Source organism: Aquarana catesbeiana, linkage group LG12, assembly GCF_042186555.1.
Source record: "Aquarana catesbeiana isolate 2022-GZ linkage group LG12, ASM4218655v1, whole genome shotgun sequence".
Lineage (NCBI taxonomy): Eukaryota > Metazoa > Chordata > Amphibia > Anura > Ranidae > Aquarana > Aquarana catesbeiana.
The window spans coordinates 225656203-225671148 of record NC_133335.1 but is presented as its reverse complement, the minus strand read 5'-3'; positions in this window follow the sequence as shown (position 1 = coordinate 225671148).

Below are 14946 nucleotides of genomic sequence, written 5' to 3'. Positions count from 1 at the left end.
AGTTATGCATTTAGTGTTTTGTAAGTGACAGTGATCGATCGATACTGCACTTGGGTGGGCTGGGCCGGGCGGAGGGGCAAAACGCAGGTGCTAGCAGGTATCTGGGCTGATCCCGCTAACACTGCGTTTTTGGGAACCCTAAACTGCTGGGGACGCCAGTATAGATCTGATCGGATCAGATATTGATCAGTTCAGATACTATACCACTAAGGGAGGTGTACAGTGCGTGCGTGGGTGTTAGCGCTACTGGCACTAACCTGACGCTGCCTGGGGCTGGTGCTTGCCAGTTCACCAAAACGCTACAAAAAAAACTGTTAGCGATCGCAGGGATCAGGCCTGACTCTGCGAACGCTGCAGTTATGCGTTTAGTGTTTTGTAAGTGACAGTGATCGATCGATACTGCACTTGGGTGGGCTGGGCTGGGCCGGGCGGAGGGGTAAAACGCAGTTGCTAGCAGGTATCTGGGTTGATCCCGCTAACACTGCGTTTTTGGGAACCCTAAACTGCTGGGGACGCTAGTATAGATCTGATCGGATCAGATATTGATGCGTTCAGATACTATACCACTAAGGGAGGTGTACGGTGCGTGGGTGTTAGCGGTACTGGCACTAACCTGACGCTGCCTGGGGCTGGTGCTTGCCATTTCACCAAAATGCTACCAAAAAAACTGTTAGCGATCGCAGGGATCAGGCCTGACTCAGCGAACGCTGCAGTTATGCGTTTAGTGTTTTGTAAGTGACAGTGATCGATCGATACTGCACTTGGGTGGGCTGGGCCGAGCTGGGCGGAGGGGCAAAACGCAGGTGCTAGCAGGTATCTGGGCTGATCCCGCTAACACTGTGTTTTTGGGAACCCTAAACTGCTGGGGACGCCAGTATAGATCTGATCGGATCAGATATTGATGCGATCAGATACTATACCACTAAGGGAGGCGTATGCTGCGTGCGTGGGTGTTAGCGGTACTGGCGCTAATCTGACCCTGCCTGGGGCGACGCATATCACCGCCGGGCGATCAGGGGGCTAAATCTTTATTCGGTAATAAACGGCGGGTTCCCTGACACTATAAAAAATAAACAAACTAACCAGCGTCACCCGTAACGGTTATACAGTGATCAGTGGTGAAAGGGTTAACTAGGGGGCAATCAAGGGGTTAAAACATTTATTAGATAGTATATGGGGGTCCCTGTCGCTATAAAACTCTGACGGCGAACCTAAATATTTACGTCCCTAACTAGCATCACCAGCGACACTAATACAGCGATCAGAAAAATGATCGCTTAGCGACACTGGTGACAGGGGGTGATCAAGGGGTTAAAACTTTATTAGGGGGGGTTAGGGGGGTACCCTAGACCTACAGGGGGCCTAACACTCACTGCCCTGACACTGTAACTGTCACAAACTGACACCAATACAGTAATCAGAAAAAAAAAAAAAAAAACTGCTGGTGTCAGTTTGTGACAGGGGGGGGGGGTGATTGGGGGGGGATCGGGGGGCGATCGGGGGGGGGAATCGGGGTGTTTAGTGTGCCTGGCATGTTCTACTGTGTGTGTAGTGTTGGTGCACTTACATTGCAGTCTTCTCTCCTCGGCCCGGAACGGAAAATACCGAGCCGAGGAGAGATGACATCATTTCCTCTGCCTCTGTGTACAATACAGAGGCAGGGAAATGATCCCATTGGCTGAGAGCGATCGCGAGGGGGGGGCCACGAATGGATGGCCTCCCCCTCACCTCCGATCGCCGGGGGAGATTTGCCGACCGCCGCAGGCACCGGGGGGGGGGTCCGATCGGACCCCCCACCCGCGGGCAGGCAAGGACGTACATATACGTCCTTTTGCCTGCCCGTGCCGCTCTGTCGACGTATATAGTCGTGCGGCGGTCGGCAAGTGGTTAATCTCCTATCTCTAGTTTATAACATTTAATAAGTGTCAATGTTGGCCTATTAGATGTATATGCTTAGCGAAGTTGGTTTTGTAATAGGTTTATTTCTTTGTTTGTGTTCTTTTTCTACATCATTGTTTATATTTGGAAAAATCTTTGAATAAAGAAAAAAAAAAAAAAAAATTACAATGTAACAAACAGGTAATGTAACAATAAAGAATTAATGTAACAATATAAAAATACAAAGGAACAACAAAGAGATAATGTAACAATAAAGAATTAATGTAAGTGTAAAAATACAATGTAGCAATAAAGAATAAATGTAACAATAAAGAATTAAAGTGATTAAAAAAACCCCCAAAGCTTTACAAATAACAAACATGTTATACTTACCTCCTATGTGCAAGGGTTTTGCACAGAGTGGCCCTGATCCTCCTTTTCTGCCCCCCCCCCCCATTGCGCTCCTGGCTCCTCCTCTTTTCAAGTGCCCCCACGGAGAGCCGGTTTCCAGGGCGGGCTCACTCCCGAGTTCTGCTGCTGTGTCCATTGACACAGACAGCAGGACTCGGCCCTGCCCCCCGGCTCCTGTGTCACTAGATTTGATTGACAGCAGCGGGAGCAAATGGCTCTTGCTGCTAACAATCTAGCCAATGAGGACCCGAGACAGTGGCTGGAGCTGCTTTGCTTGTCCCCGTCGCTGGAACGATCGGGTTCAGGCAAGAAAAAGGGGTGACAGGTGAACCCTATCGGACCATCTATTGCCCTTCTATGGAGCGAATGTACAGTGCTTTCATAACCCTTGGAATTTTCCACATTTTGTCATGTTATAACTTAAAAACGTAAATGTCTTTTATTGGGATTTTATGTGATAGACCAACACAAAGTGGCACATAATTGTGAAGTGGAAATTAAATGATAAATGGTTTTTAACATTTTTACAAATAATTATGTGAAAAGTGTGGGGTACATTTGTATGGCGCCCCCCGGAGTCAATACTTTGTAGAATCGCCTTTCTCTGCAATTACAGCTGCAAGTCTTTTTGGGGATGTCTCTACCAGCTTTGCACATCTAGAGAGAGTGACATTTTTTGCCCATTCTTTTCAAAATATCTCAAGCTCTTTCAGATTGGATGGAGAGCGTCTGTGAACAGCAATTTTCAAGTCTTGCCACAGATTCTCAATTGGATTTAGGTCTGGACTTTGACTGGGCCATTCTAACACATGAATATGCTTTGATCTAAACCATTCCATTGTAGCTCTGGCTATATGTTTAGGGTCGATGTCCTGCTGGAAGATAAACCTTCTTTCTTCTAAGATTGTCCTGTATTTGGCTCCATCCATCTTCCCATCAACTCTGATCAGCTTCCCTGTCCCTGCTGAGGAAAAGCATCCCCACAACATGATGCTGCCACCACCATGTTTCACGGTGGGGATGGTGTATTCAGGGTGATGTGCAGTGTTAGTTTTTCACCACGCATAGTTTTGCTTTTAGACCAAAATTTCAATTTTGGTCTCATCTGACCAGAGCACCTTCTTCCACGTTTGCTGTGTCCTCCACATGGCTTCTCACAAACTGCAAACGGACTTCTTACGGGTTTCTTTCAACAATGTCTTTCTTCTTGTCACTCTTCCATAAAGGTCAGATTTGTGGAGAACAAGACTAATAGTTGTCCTGTGGACAGATTCTCCCACCTGAGCTGTGGATCTCTGCAGCTCCTCCAGAGTTACCATGGACCTCTTGGCTCTTCTCTGATGAATGCTCTCCTTGCCCGGCCGGTCAGTTTAGGTGGACGGCCATATCTTGGTAGGTTTGCAGTTGTGCCATACTCTTTCCATTTTCGGATGATGGATAGAACAGAGCTCCGTGAGATGTTCAAAGCTTGGGATATTTTTTTTTATAACCTAACCCTGCTTTAAACTTCTCCACAACTTTATCCCTGACCTGTCTGGTGTGTTCCTTGGCCTTCACGATGCTGTTTGTTCACTAAGGTTCTATAACAAACCTCTGAGGGCTTCACAGAACAGCTGTATTTATACTGAGATTAAATTACACACAGGTGGACTCTACTAATTAGGTGACTTCTGAAGGCAATTGGTTCCACTAGATTTTAGTTAGGGGTATCAGAGTAAAGCCTCGTACACACGATGCGATTGTTGACAGACTGTTGTCCTAAAATCTGACTGTTAGTACGCTCCTTTTGACAACTGTTGTCCAACTTTCGGCCAACAAATGTTGGATGGCAGGCTAGTAAATTTTCGGCGGACAACGGTCTGTTGTCTGTTTTTCGTATGGTCAGTACACAAGTCCGTCACACAAAAGTCAAAAGTACAAAACATGCATGCTTGGAATTAATGCTCACCAAACAGGAAATTAGCAGAAGGGGCCCAAAGGGTGGCGCTCAAGAGCTGAAATTCCTTGTAGTACGTCACTATGTTTGTATTTGTTGCATGACAATTGTGTACCGTTAGTATGCAAGACCAGATCCGGGCACACGCCCTGTAGACAAAAATCAGATGCTCGGTTGGCCAACAATTGCATCGTGTGTACGAGGCTTAAAAGGGGGCTGAATACAAAATGCACGCCACACTTTTCACATATTTGTAAAAAAAAAAAATGTTGAAAACCATTTATCATTTTCCTTCCACTTCACAATTATGAGCCACTTTGTGTTGGTCTATCACATAAAATCCCAATAAAATTACATTTATGTTTTTGGTTGTAACATGACAAAATGTGGAAAAGTTCAAGGGGTATGAATACTTTTTCAAGGTACTGTAACAATGTCAAAATACAATGTAACAATAGAGAACTAAAAAATGAATATAACAGTGTAACACTAAAGAATGAATGTGAGTGTAAATATACCATGTAACACTCAGTGCCGGTTCACACAGGGGCGACCCGACAGGCGACTCAGCCGCCTGACAAGTCGCACTCCATGCATTGCAATGGAACCGTTCTAATAGGAGCGATTCAAGTCACTCAGACTTAGAAAAAGTTTCCTGAACTACTTCGGAGCGGCTTGCATTGGCTTCTATACAGAAATCAGGGATATTACACACAATGGATATAAACATGTATAACTAGTTCTGATATCTGAGGCTTCCTTTCATATTATTTTCACACGATAAGGCCACGCCCTCCGAGCACCTCGCCGTGCCAGCCCGGAAATTTGACCTCTGCCACAGATTTCCCAGATTGTGTAACTGCTGGCGATCACTGCAAGACGTCCCGATACAATGTATACAGACCTATGAAGAGGGAACCCCACTGATATCCCCCATCAATCTGGGTACAATGTATATAGACCTATGAAGAGGGAACCCCACTGATAGAGACCCCGATATCCCCCATCAATCCGGGTACAATGTATACAGACCTATGAAGAGGGAACCCCACTGATAGAGACCCCGATATCCCCCATCAATCTGGGTACAATGTATACAGACCTATGAAGAGGGAACCCCACTGATAGAGACCCCGATATCCCCATCAATCCAGGTACAATGTATACAGACCTATGAAGAGGGAACCCCACTGATAGAGACCCCGATATCCCCTATCAATCCGGGTACAATGTATATAGACCTATGAAAAGGGAACCCCACTAATACAGACCCCAAGATCCCCATTAATCTGGGTGCAATGTATACAGACCTATGAAGAGGGAACCCCACCGACAGAGACCCCGATATCCCCCATCAATCCGGATACAATGTATACATTTGTAAAAACAGTTTGCTACGCTTAGGGTTGATAAAATTCATGTAAAACATGCAGAACTCGCAAAAAAAAAAAAAAATTGCAGAACACACAAAGGGTTAAAAAAAAAGTCCCATTAGGAGATGAAATAAAGTGCTTGTGCTTAAGTTGACATCTCCTGTACAATGGTGTTCAGACTGAGTGCCCCACATAGATGTTCCCTCACCCTGGATGTTGACCAACTATCGCCAGTATGGTCTAATAGGCATGTGGGGATACCCCTAGGGAGCCTGTTCAAATGACGTCTCTTGCAAGAGTGATAAATATAGATGAAAATGACAAAGGAAAACCTTCCTTGCGCAATGCCGTAAAAACAGGTTCATTGAATACACAAATTTAAAATATTTCCACTCACATTTAAAAGTGCCTTATAGTCCTGGCACCCGGCGTGTGTAGCAGGTGATTGTTAAGGGTAATGGGCCCTGATAAGGAAAGCCGTCGTTCGCGGCGTTCTGCTCGATTCCCGGGAAGTTTCATACGGGCGGAAGAGACGCGATGACGCGGCGTAACCTTGAACGTTTCGGCCTATCACAAAGCCACCATCAGGAAGTGGTCAATCCGCCATGTTTGTTGTGGGCATTTATACCCTTACTACAAATCTGATTGGTGGGTTCAATGTAAACACCTGCTGCATACTCAGGGAGCGTACAATCTTTATTAAACAATGTCTAGAGAATGAACTGGGCATGACGTTGATATCAACAAAGGAAGATTTTTATAAATATGTACGTCCATATGGAGAAAAAAGGAAAAATAAAATGAAATATAAAAGGTGAAAGTGAAAATAGGACAGTGGGATCCTACTATATTTAATTTTATTTTTACTTTTTTCTCCATATAGACGTACATATTTATAAAAATCTTCCTTTGTAGATATCAACGTCAGCCCAGTTCGTTTTCTAGACATTGTTTAATAAAGATTGAGCAGGCAGCAGGTGTTTACATTGAAGGAACCAATCAGATTTGTAGTAAGGGTATAAATGCCCACAACAAACATGGCGGATTGACCACTTCCTGATAGTGGCCTTGTGATAGGCCGAATAGTCGAAGGTTGCACCGCGTCATCGCGTCTCTTCCGCCCGTATGAAACTACCCGGGAATCGAGCAGAACGCCGCAAACGGCGGCTTTCCTCATCAGGGCCGATTACCCTTAACAATCACCTGCTACACACGCCGGGTGCCAGGACTATAAGGCACTTTTAAATGTGAGTGGAAATATTTTAAATTTGTGTATTCAATGAACCTGTTTTTACGGCATTGCGCAAGGAAGGTTTTCCTTTGTCATTTTCATCTATATTTAGCACTCTTGCAAGAGACGTCATTTGAACAGGCTCCCTAGGGGTATCCCCACATGCCTATTAGACCATACTGGCGATAGTTGGTCAACATCCAGGGTGAGGGAACATCTATGTGGGGCACTCAGTCTGAACACCATTGTACAGGAGATATCAATTTAAGCACAAGCACTTTATTTCATCTCCTAATGGGACTTTATTAACCCTTTGTGCATTCTGCAATTTTTTTGCGTGTTCTGCATTCTTTTTGCGTGTTCTGCATATTTTACATGAATTGTTATCAATCCTAAGCGCAGCAATCCTACTTTGCTCCTTTGCCGTTTGCTTATTAGCGAGTTTCTTACTGCAGCTGGAGTTTGATGATCAGTTCTTTTATCCGAAGGCGCTAAGGTTTATATTTCTCTGTTCCAATGTATACAGTGCCTTGAAAAAGTATTCATACCCCTTGAACTTTTCCACATTTTGTTATGTTACAACCAAAAACGTAAATGTATTTTATTGGGATTGTATGTGATAAAACAACACAAAGTGTTTTTTTTTTTACAATAAATATGTAAAAAGTGTGGGGGGGCATTTGTATTCAGCCCCCTTTACTCTGATACCCCTAACTAAAATCTAGAGGAACCAATTGCCTTCAGAAGTCACCTAATTAGTAAATAGAGTCCACCTGTGTGTAATTTAATTTCAGTATAAAAACAGCTAATCTGTTAAGACCTCAGAGGTTTGTTAGAGAACCTTAGTGAACAAACAGCATCATGAAGGCCAAGGAACACACCAGACAGGTCAGGGATAAAGTTGTGGAGAAGTATAAAGCAGGGTTAGGTTATACAAAACATATCCCAAGCTTTGAACATCTCACGGAGCTCTGTTCAATCCATCATCCGACAATGGAAAGAGTATGGCACAACTGCAAACCTACCAAGACATGGCCGTCCACCTAAACTGACCGGCCGGGCAAGGAGAACATTCATCAGAGAAGAGCCAAGAGGCCCATGGTAACTCTGGAGGAGCTGCAGAGATCCACAGCTCAGGTGGGAGAATCTGTCCACAGGACAACTATTAGTCGTGTTCTCCACAAATCTGACCTTTATGGAAGAGTGACAAGAAGAAAGACATTGGTGAAAGAAAGTCATAAGAAGTCCTGTTTGAAGTTTGTGAGAAGCCATGTGGAGGACACAGCAAACATGTAGAAGGTGCTCTGGTCAGATGAGACCAAAACTGAAATTTTTAGCTTAAAACCAAAACACTAATGCCTCGTTTCCACCGAGCGGATCGGTTCGGGTCGGATCGGTTTGGAAGGCCTAGAATGGTCCGGCCTATTCAGGCGAGCATTTCCACTGCAAGTCGGACCGACAGGGGCCATACGTGGGTTTAGAAAAAAATGCCGTCATGGCGTCACACGTCCGCCAATCAGTGGAATGTATCGTAGCTCCGCCCTAACCGAACCGTTCCATTTTCTATGGCCCCACATCTGAAGCAGGACCCTGAATGGAACGGTTCGGTTGTATGGGCCGCTTTCATAATGGAAACACCCAAAATAGCGCACCGTACCGAACCGAACCGATCCGCTCAGTGGAAACGAGGCATTTGTGTAGTGGAAAACGAAGGCCTCATGTACACGGCTGCTGGTAAACGGATATTTAGGAGCAGTTGGGCAATTTTTTTCAGCTCCTCTGTTATCTTATCAATACATGTACACAGGGTCATTTATAGTCATTTCTAGGCAGTTGAGTTTAGAAGCTTTTTTGGAACGCACAAAAATGGGTTCAGGCAGATGTACAGATTTGAAACGCCAAATGCCTGTAACAGCTTGTAAACACTGCTAAATGCGGTGACTTGCGTTTAGCAGCGTTTCGTTTACAGATGTTTTTCATTTTAACCAAAAAAAAAATATATATATATATTTTTTTCAAATGCTTCTAGACGCAAACCCGGCTAAACGCGACTAAACGCGGCATGTAAACGAGGCTAAATGGCCGTTTTAGATGCCGGTTTCTAGCTGTCAAGGTAAATCGTTCAGGAGAGGTTGCACAACGTCCCGTGTACATGAAGCCTCCACATCTCCCTGAACACACCATCCCCACCGTGAAACATGGTGGTGGCAGCATCATGTGGTGGGGATGCTTTTCTTCAGCAGGGACAGGGAAGCTGGTGAGAGTTGATGGGAAGATGAATGAAGACAAATACAGGACAATCTTAGAAGAAAACCTGTTAGAGTCTGCAAAAGACTTGAGACTGGGGCGGGGGTTCACCTTCCAGCAGGACAACGACCCTAAACATACAGCCAGAGCTACAATGGAATGGTTTAGATCAAATCATATTCATGTGTTAGAATGGCCCAGTCACAGTCCAGACCTAAATCCAATTGAGAATCTGTGGCAAGACATGAAAATTGCTGTTCCCAGACGTTCTCCATCCAATCTGACAGAACTTGAGATATTTTACAAAGAAGAATGGGCAAAAATGTCCCTCTCTAGATGTGCAAAGCTGGTAGAGACATCCCCAAAAAGACTTGCAGCTGTAATTGCAGCGAAAGGCGGTTCTACAAAGTATTGACTCCGGGGGGCGCCATACAAATGTACCCCCCACACTTTTCACATATTTATTTGTAAAAAAATTTTGAAAACCATTTATCATTTTCCTTCCACTTCACAATTATGTGTCACTTTGTGTTGGTCTATCACATAAAATCCCAACAAAATACATTTATGTTTTTGGCTGTAACATGACAAAATGTGGAAAATTTCAAGGGGTATGGACTCTACAAGAAGGAACCCCACTGATAGAGACCCCAATATCCCTCAGCAATTAGATACAATGTATATGGACTGTACAAGAGGGAGTCCCACTGATAGAGACCCCGATATCCCCCATCAATCCGGATACAATGTACTTCTAAGCCCCTTACATGAAAGTCTCCATCAGAGCCCCCCTTACCTGAGAGTCTCCAACAGAGCCCCCCCTTATATACCGATCCCCATCAGAGTCCCCCCTTACAGGAAAGTCTCAATCGGAGTCCCCAACAAAGTCCTCTCTTACATAAAGATCCCATCAGAGTCCCCCCCTTACATCAGGCTGCCTCCTCACATGAGATTCTCTATCAGAATCCCCCTTACATCTGAGGGACAAATCAAATCTTGTGATAGATAAGGCTCGTGGGCTGTAGTTTGGAGACTCCTATTTTAACCGCTTGCGGACCAGCCGCCGCAGTTTTACTGCGCCAGGTTGGCTGCGCTGCGCGAAATCACGTTATTGTACGTGATCTCGCGAGGCCTGGATAGCAGGCGCGCGTGTGCCCACCACGAGCCCGACCACGGGTCCCGCGGACTCGATGTCCGCAGGGATACCCGCGATCGTCTCACGGAGAGGAGGAACAGGGAAATGCTGATGTAAACAAGCATTTCCCCCGTTCTGCCTAGTGACAGGACACTGATCACAGCTCCCTGTGATCAGTGTTGTGTCACACATAGCCCCTCCCCTCCACAGTTAGAATCATTCCCTAGGACACGCTTAACCCCTTGATCGCCCCCTCCAGGTTAAACCCTTCACTGCCAGTCACATTTACACAGTGATCAGTGCATTTTTAATCGCACTGATCGCTGCATAAATGTGAATGGTCCCAAAATAGTGCCAAAAGTGTCCGATGTGTCCGCCATAATGTCATGTCGCAGTCACGATAAAAATCGCTGATCGCCGCCATTGCTAGTAAAAAAAAAAAATTATTAATAAAAATGCCATAAAACTATCCCCTATTTTGTAGACGCTATAACTTTTGCGCAAACCAATCAATATTCGCTTATTGCGATTTTTTTTTTTTTTTTTTTTACCAAAGATATGTAGAAGAATTTGTATCGGCCTAAACTGAGGAAAAAAAAATGTTTTTTTTATATATTTTTGGGGGATATTTATTATAGCAGAAAGTAAAAAATAATGCTTTTTTCTTTTTCAAAATTGACGCTCTTTTTTGGTTTATAGCGCAAAAAAAAAAAAAAAACAAAAAACAAAAAAAAAAAAAACCGCAGGAGGTGATCAAATACCACCAAAAGAAAGCTCTATTTGTGGGGAAAAAAAGGACGTCAATTTTGTTTAGGAGCCATGCCGCACGACCGCGCAATTGTCAGTTAAAACGACGCAGTGCCGATTCGCAAAAAAGTGCTCTGGTCTTTGGCCAGCCAAATGCTCCGGGGCTGAAGTGGTTAAAGTAGATTATACCTCACTAGACACCACAACGCCAGCCAATATGTCATTTCTGCTTTCACACGGCGCAGGGGGGGGGGGCGGCAAGGGATTGGACTCTGTTGGGGTTTTTTTTTTTTTTTTTTTGCTGTCTCTGCAGCCATGTGGTCACCGAGATGTATAACGTGAGAAGATTCCTCTACCAGAAGAACAGGTCTCTATCAGACCAAAAAAAAAAAAAGAAGATTCATGACCATGGGCAAATTTCCGCCTCCATGCAAGACATTGAAATGTGTTCACTATGAGTGGCAGTAGTTGGTGGCCGGGGGGGGGGGGGGGGGGGTCGAGCTCGGACTTAATGAATTGCTATGCAGATCATTATCAGGGAGCTCTATGACTTTCTAAATGAAGTTTATTGTTCTGGAAGCTGAAATTCTGTAAACTCCCGGCAAGATTTGGGAAGTGAGAGGATGGTGATGACAGGCCAGTTCCTTCCTTTGTGTTTCTATTCCCTGCCATGGACTGTGGATGTGTTAGGAAGGCGAGGAGGGCGTAGGTGATCACACTTTATGATTATATATATATATATATATATATATATATATATATATATATATATATATATATATATATATATACACACACACACATATATATATATATATATATATATATATACATATATACACATACATACATATATACATACATATATATACACACATACACAATAAGATGATCGGGGAACCCCCAAATCACCTTTTCTTCTACTCCACCCCTACATAGAAATTCATTCATAGAGCCGAACTGACCTCTGTGAATTTTTTTTAATTTCAATTATTAATTTTTAGATCATCACTTACGTCTCCGGTGTTTTCCCGACGTTCAGGGAAAACTATTCTTAGCGATTCGTCCGGGAATCCAACTTCACCAACAGAAATAGATGGACGCGGGGCAGACGCCGATCAATAGAGAACGCCGTCTCCGTTACAAATGGTATTTTCTGCAGAAGTGAGAACACAAATGGAATAAAACACTGGAAGCTCACGTTTCCTTAAAGAGGGGTTTCCATTTTAATGGCCATATCCAGCCAGCAGTGAATACTCTAGAGGGGGGATGAAATAGAGAAATAGAGAAATGAATGATCAATATTGTAACCAAGGAGTTCTCGCCTCTGAAAGTCTCACTGTCAGAAGCCGTGAAATCAGACCGAGACAGAAGTACAGTTGAATCACACTTGTTTAATAATAAAAGTAAATAGAACAAACGTAGTCAAAACATAGGCAGAGTTCAGGAAGCGGAACGGATAGTCAGACAAGCCAAACGTCAGGGAGCCGGAGATGAGTGTAGTAAAACAGCAAGCAGGATCTGGAGCCAGAAGGGATGTCAGCCAAGCAAGTTTTTTAACACAGTGGTCATCAACCCTGTCCTCGGGGCCCACTAACAGGCCAGGTTTCATGTATTACCTTGGATAGATGCAGACTAGAATACTGTAATCACTGAACAGCAAATGATATCACCTGTGATGTATTTCAGTTATCTTGCAAACCTGGCCTGTTAGTGGACCATGAGGACAGGGTTGATGACCACTGTTTTAACAGGAATGCAGGAGAGCGTCTCTGTGATGTTGACCAAGGTGAAGGCAGAGATCCTCTGGGCTGGACAGCTTAAGTAGCCAAGACTGACGAGCAGGATATCATCAACAGCTGAGTAATTGTGGAGAGATAGGAGCTGGCAATTAGCCGACAGCTGAGTGGCCAGCTCAGAGCAGGAAGGGTTGTGACACTCACGTTGCATATTATGTGTTCTTACTACAAAGTGGACTGTCGGAGTCAGACTGAGCGCCCCCCCCCCCATCTATCCGCCTGACTCTAGCTTCTAATGCACATTGTGAGAAGCTCACAGTGTGCAGTGAAATCAGAGCAAGCCATTACAGTACAGGAGAGGGATAATGTCCCTTGGGCTCTGTGCTTCTCTATGCAATACAGGCAGACCATGGCTGGTGGGAAGGGTGCTAAACATTGCTTCCTAAAAACCATCACAGCACCCTGCCTTTGTATTCTCAAAAGCTCTGATGCAAGCAGTGGGCTGGCTCTTGAGAAGATTTATGCAAATGTCAAAATGCCTCGATAGGCGAATGTCAGTGTGGAGGGTAGATATGTGCAGAACAGAAAAATTTGTTTGCTTTCGTTTTGGATCACTAAATTTGTTTCATTGATTTGTTTCAGAATTAATTTTGTTTAATTCATTTTTTACATTTTCTAACAAATTCCAAATTTTCGCAAAACCAGTCCAATTCGGATTGGTCGAAAAATTATTGACCGGCTTGAATTCTGTATGAAGAATAGCTGGGTGTTAAGGAGCAGGCTGCCGCGTCCTTAACAACCAAATGACTCATCAGCTGTCAGCGGGCTTCCCCACTGACAGCTGAAATGGAAACAAAAAAGAATGCCGGCAATAGAAAAGTCAGGAAAAAAAAAAAAAAAGGCATGCCCCCCCATTCCATACCAGGCCCTTAGGGTCTGGTATGGATTATTCTAAGGGGAACCCCACACCAAAATAATTAAAAAACAAAAAATGCAGTGGGGCCCCCACAAAAAAAATCCACATCAGACTCTTATCCAAGCATACAGCCTTGCAGGTCAGGAAAAGGGGGGGTGGGATGAGCAAGCGCCCCCCTCCCCTCCTGAACCATACCGTGCATCTATGCTCCTATGCGTTTCGTCACCAGGATGTCATCAGGTGGCACTCCAGTATATTGATGGGAGATTACTGCGGGTGCCAGGGGAGGCACCAGATATTGTGAATGTACTTTTTTAGGATTCTGTGGGGACGTTTTTAATAAACAGTGTTATGCAATGCAATCCTTTTGGTTCCTTTCCTATGTGCAAGGAGTACTGTGGTGCTGTGGATGGCGATTTACCACGAGAGGCTGACCAGAGGCATTAAGTGCAGTTTGACCTACCCGAGGAAGTCAACAATTTGTGTTGCGTTCGGTCCTAGGAGGGAACGAGAGGGGTGACAGGAACAGGATTCTTCCTTTTCAGTATGGAGCGCAGTCACTTTTTAGTTCAGGAATTGCAGCACTTTATTTAAATCACTTTTGCACTTTATTAGATGTTAGCACTTTAATTTTGCATTATATGGATTATGGCTCCATATGTACTTTATAGGTCCTCAGTCGGTGGGTCACCAGCCCCACACTAGGTCGCGAGCAAAACTTCCTCCGAGCGGCGAGCGGCGTCTCCTCCTCCTCCTCAGCTTCACAGCGGCTTCCCCTGCATCTCCTCCTCCTCTACCCCTTCTCCAATACAAGCGCTTCTCTTCTGGGGCCAACTGGGTCTCAGGACCCGCTTCCTGATTGGCCGGGAGGAGAATCAGGAAGACAATACCGAATATTCTTGTCGCACAACTGGGTGGGCTCAGGGTGCAGTGCTCTGCGCCCCCGAGCCCACCCTTTTTTAAAGCCAATTAGAGCCCGAGGCTCTAATCACATGCTTCTAAATAAAAAAAACAAACCCCATTGGAATCAATGCGTCCGGCGCCCTGCATGTAGATTAGGAGCCAGGCGCATAGATTGGGGGGGGGGGGGGGGGGCGGGGCGCCCCTGCGCCATATGGACGGGCCGCCACTGGTAACGCAGCGATCTTTATTGCTTGTTTGACAATCAGTTTTATTTTGTTAAAAGGGAAACTCCCAAAAAAAAAAAAAAAACGAATAAACTCGATCTATGAACTTGCTACCTTCTCTGAAAGCAGAGGGCGGAGCTGGGACCTAGGAACACTCTGGCGGGATTTTCAGGCCGAGTCATTTTGGTGAATGAAAAAACCGGCAA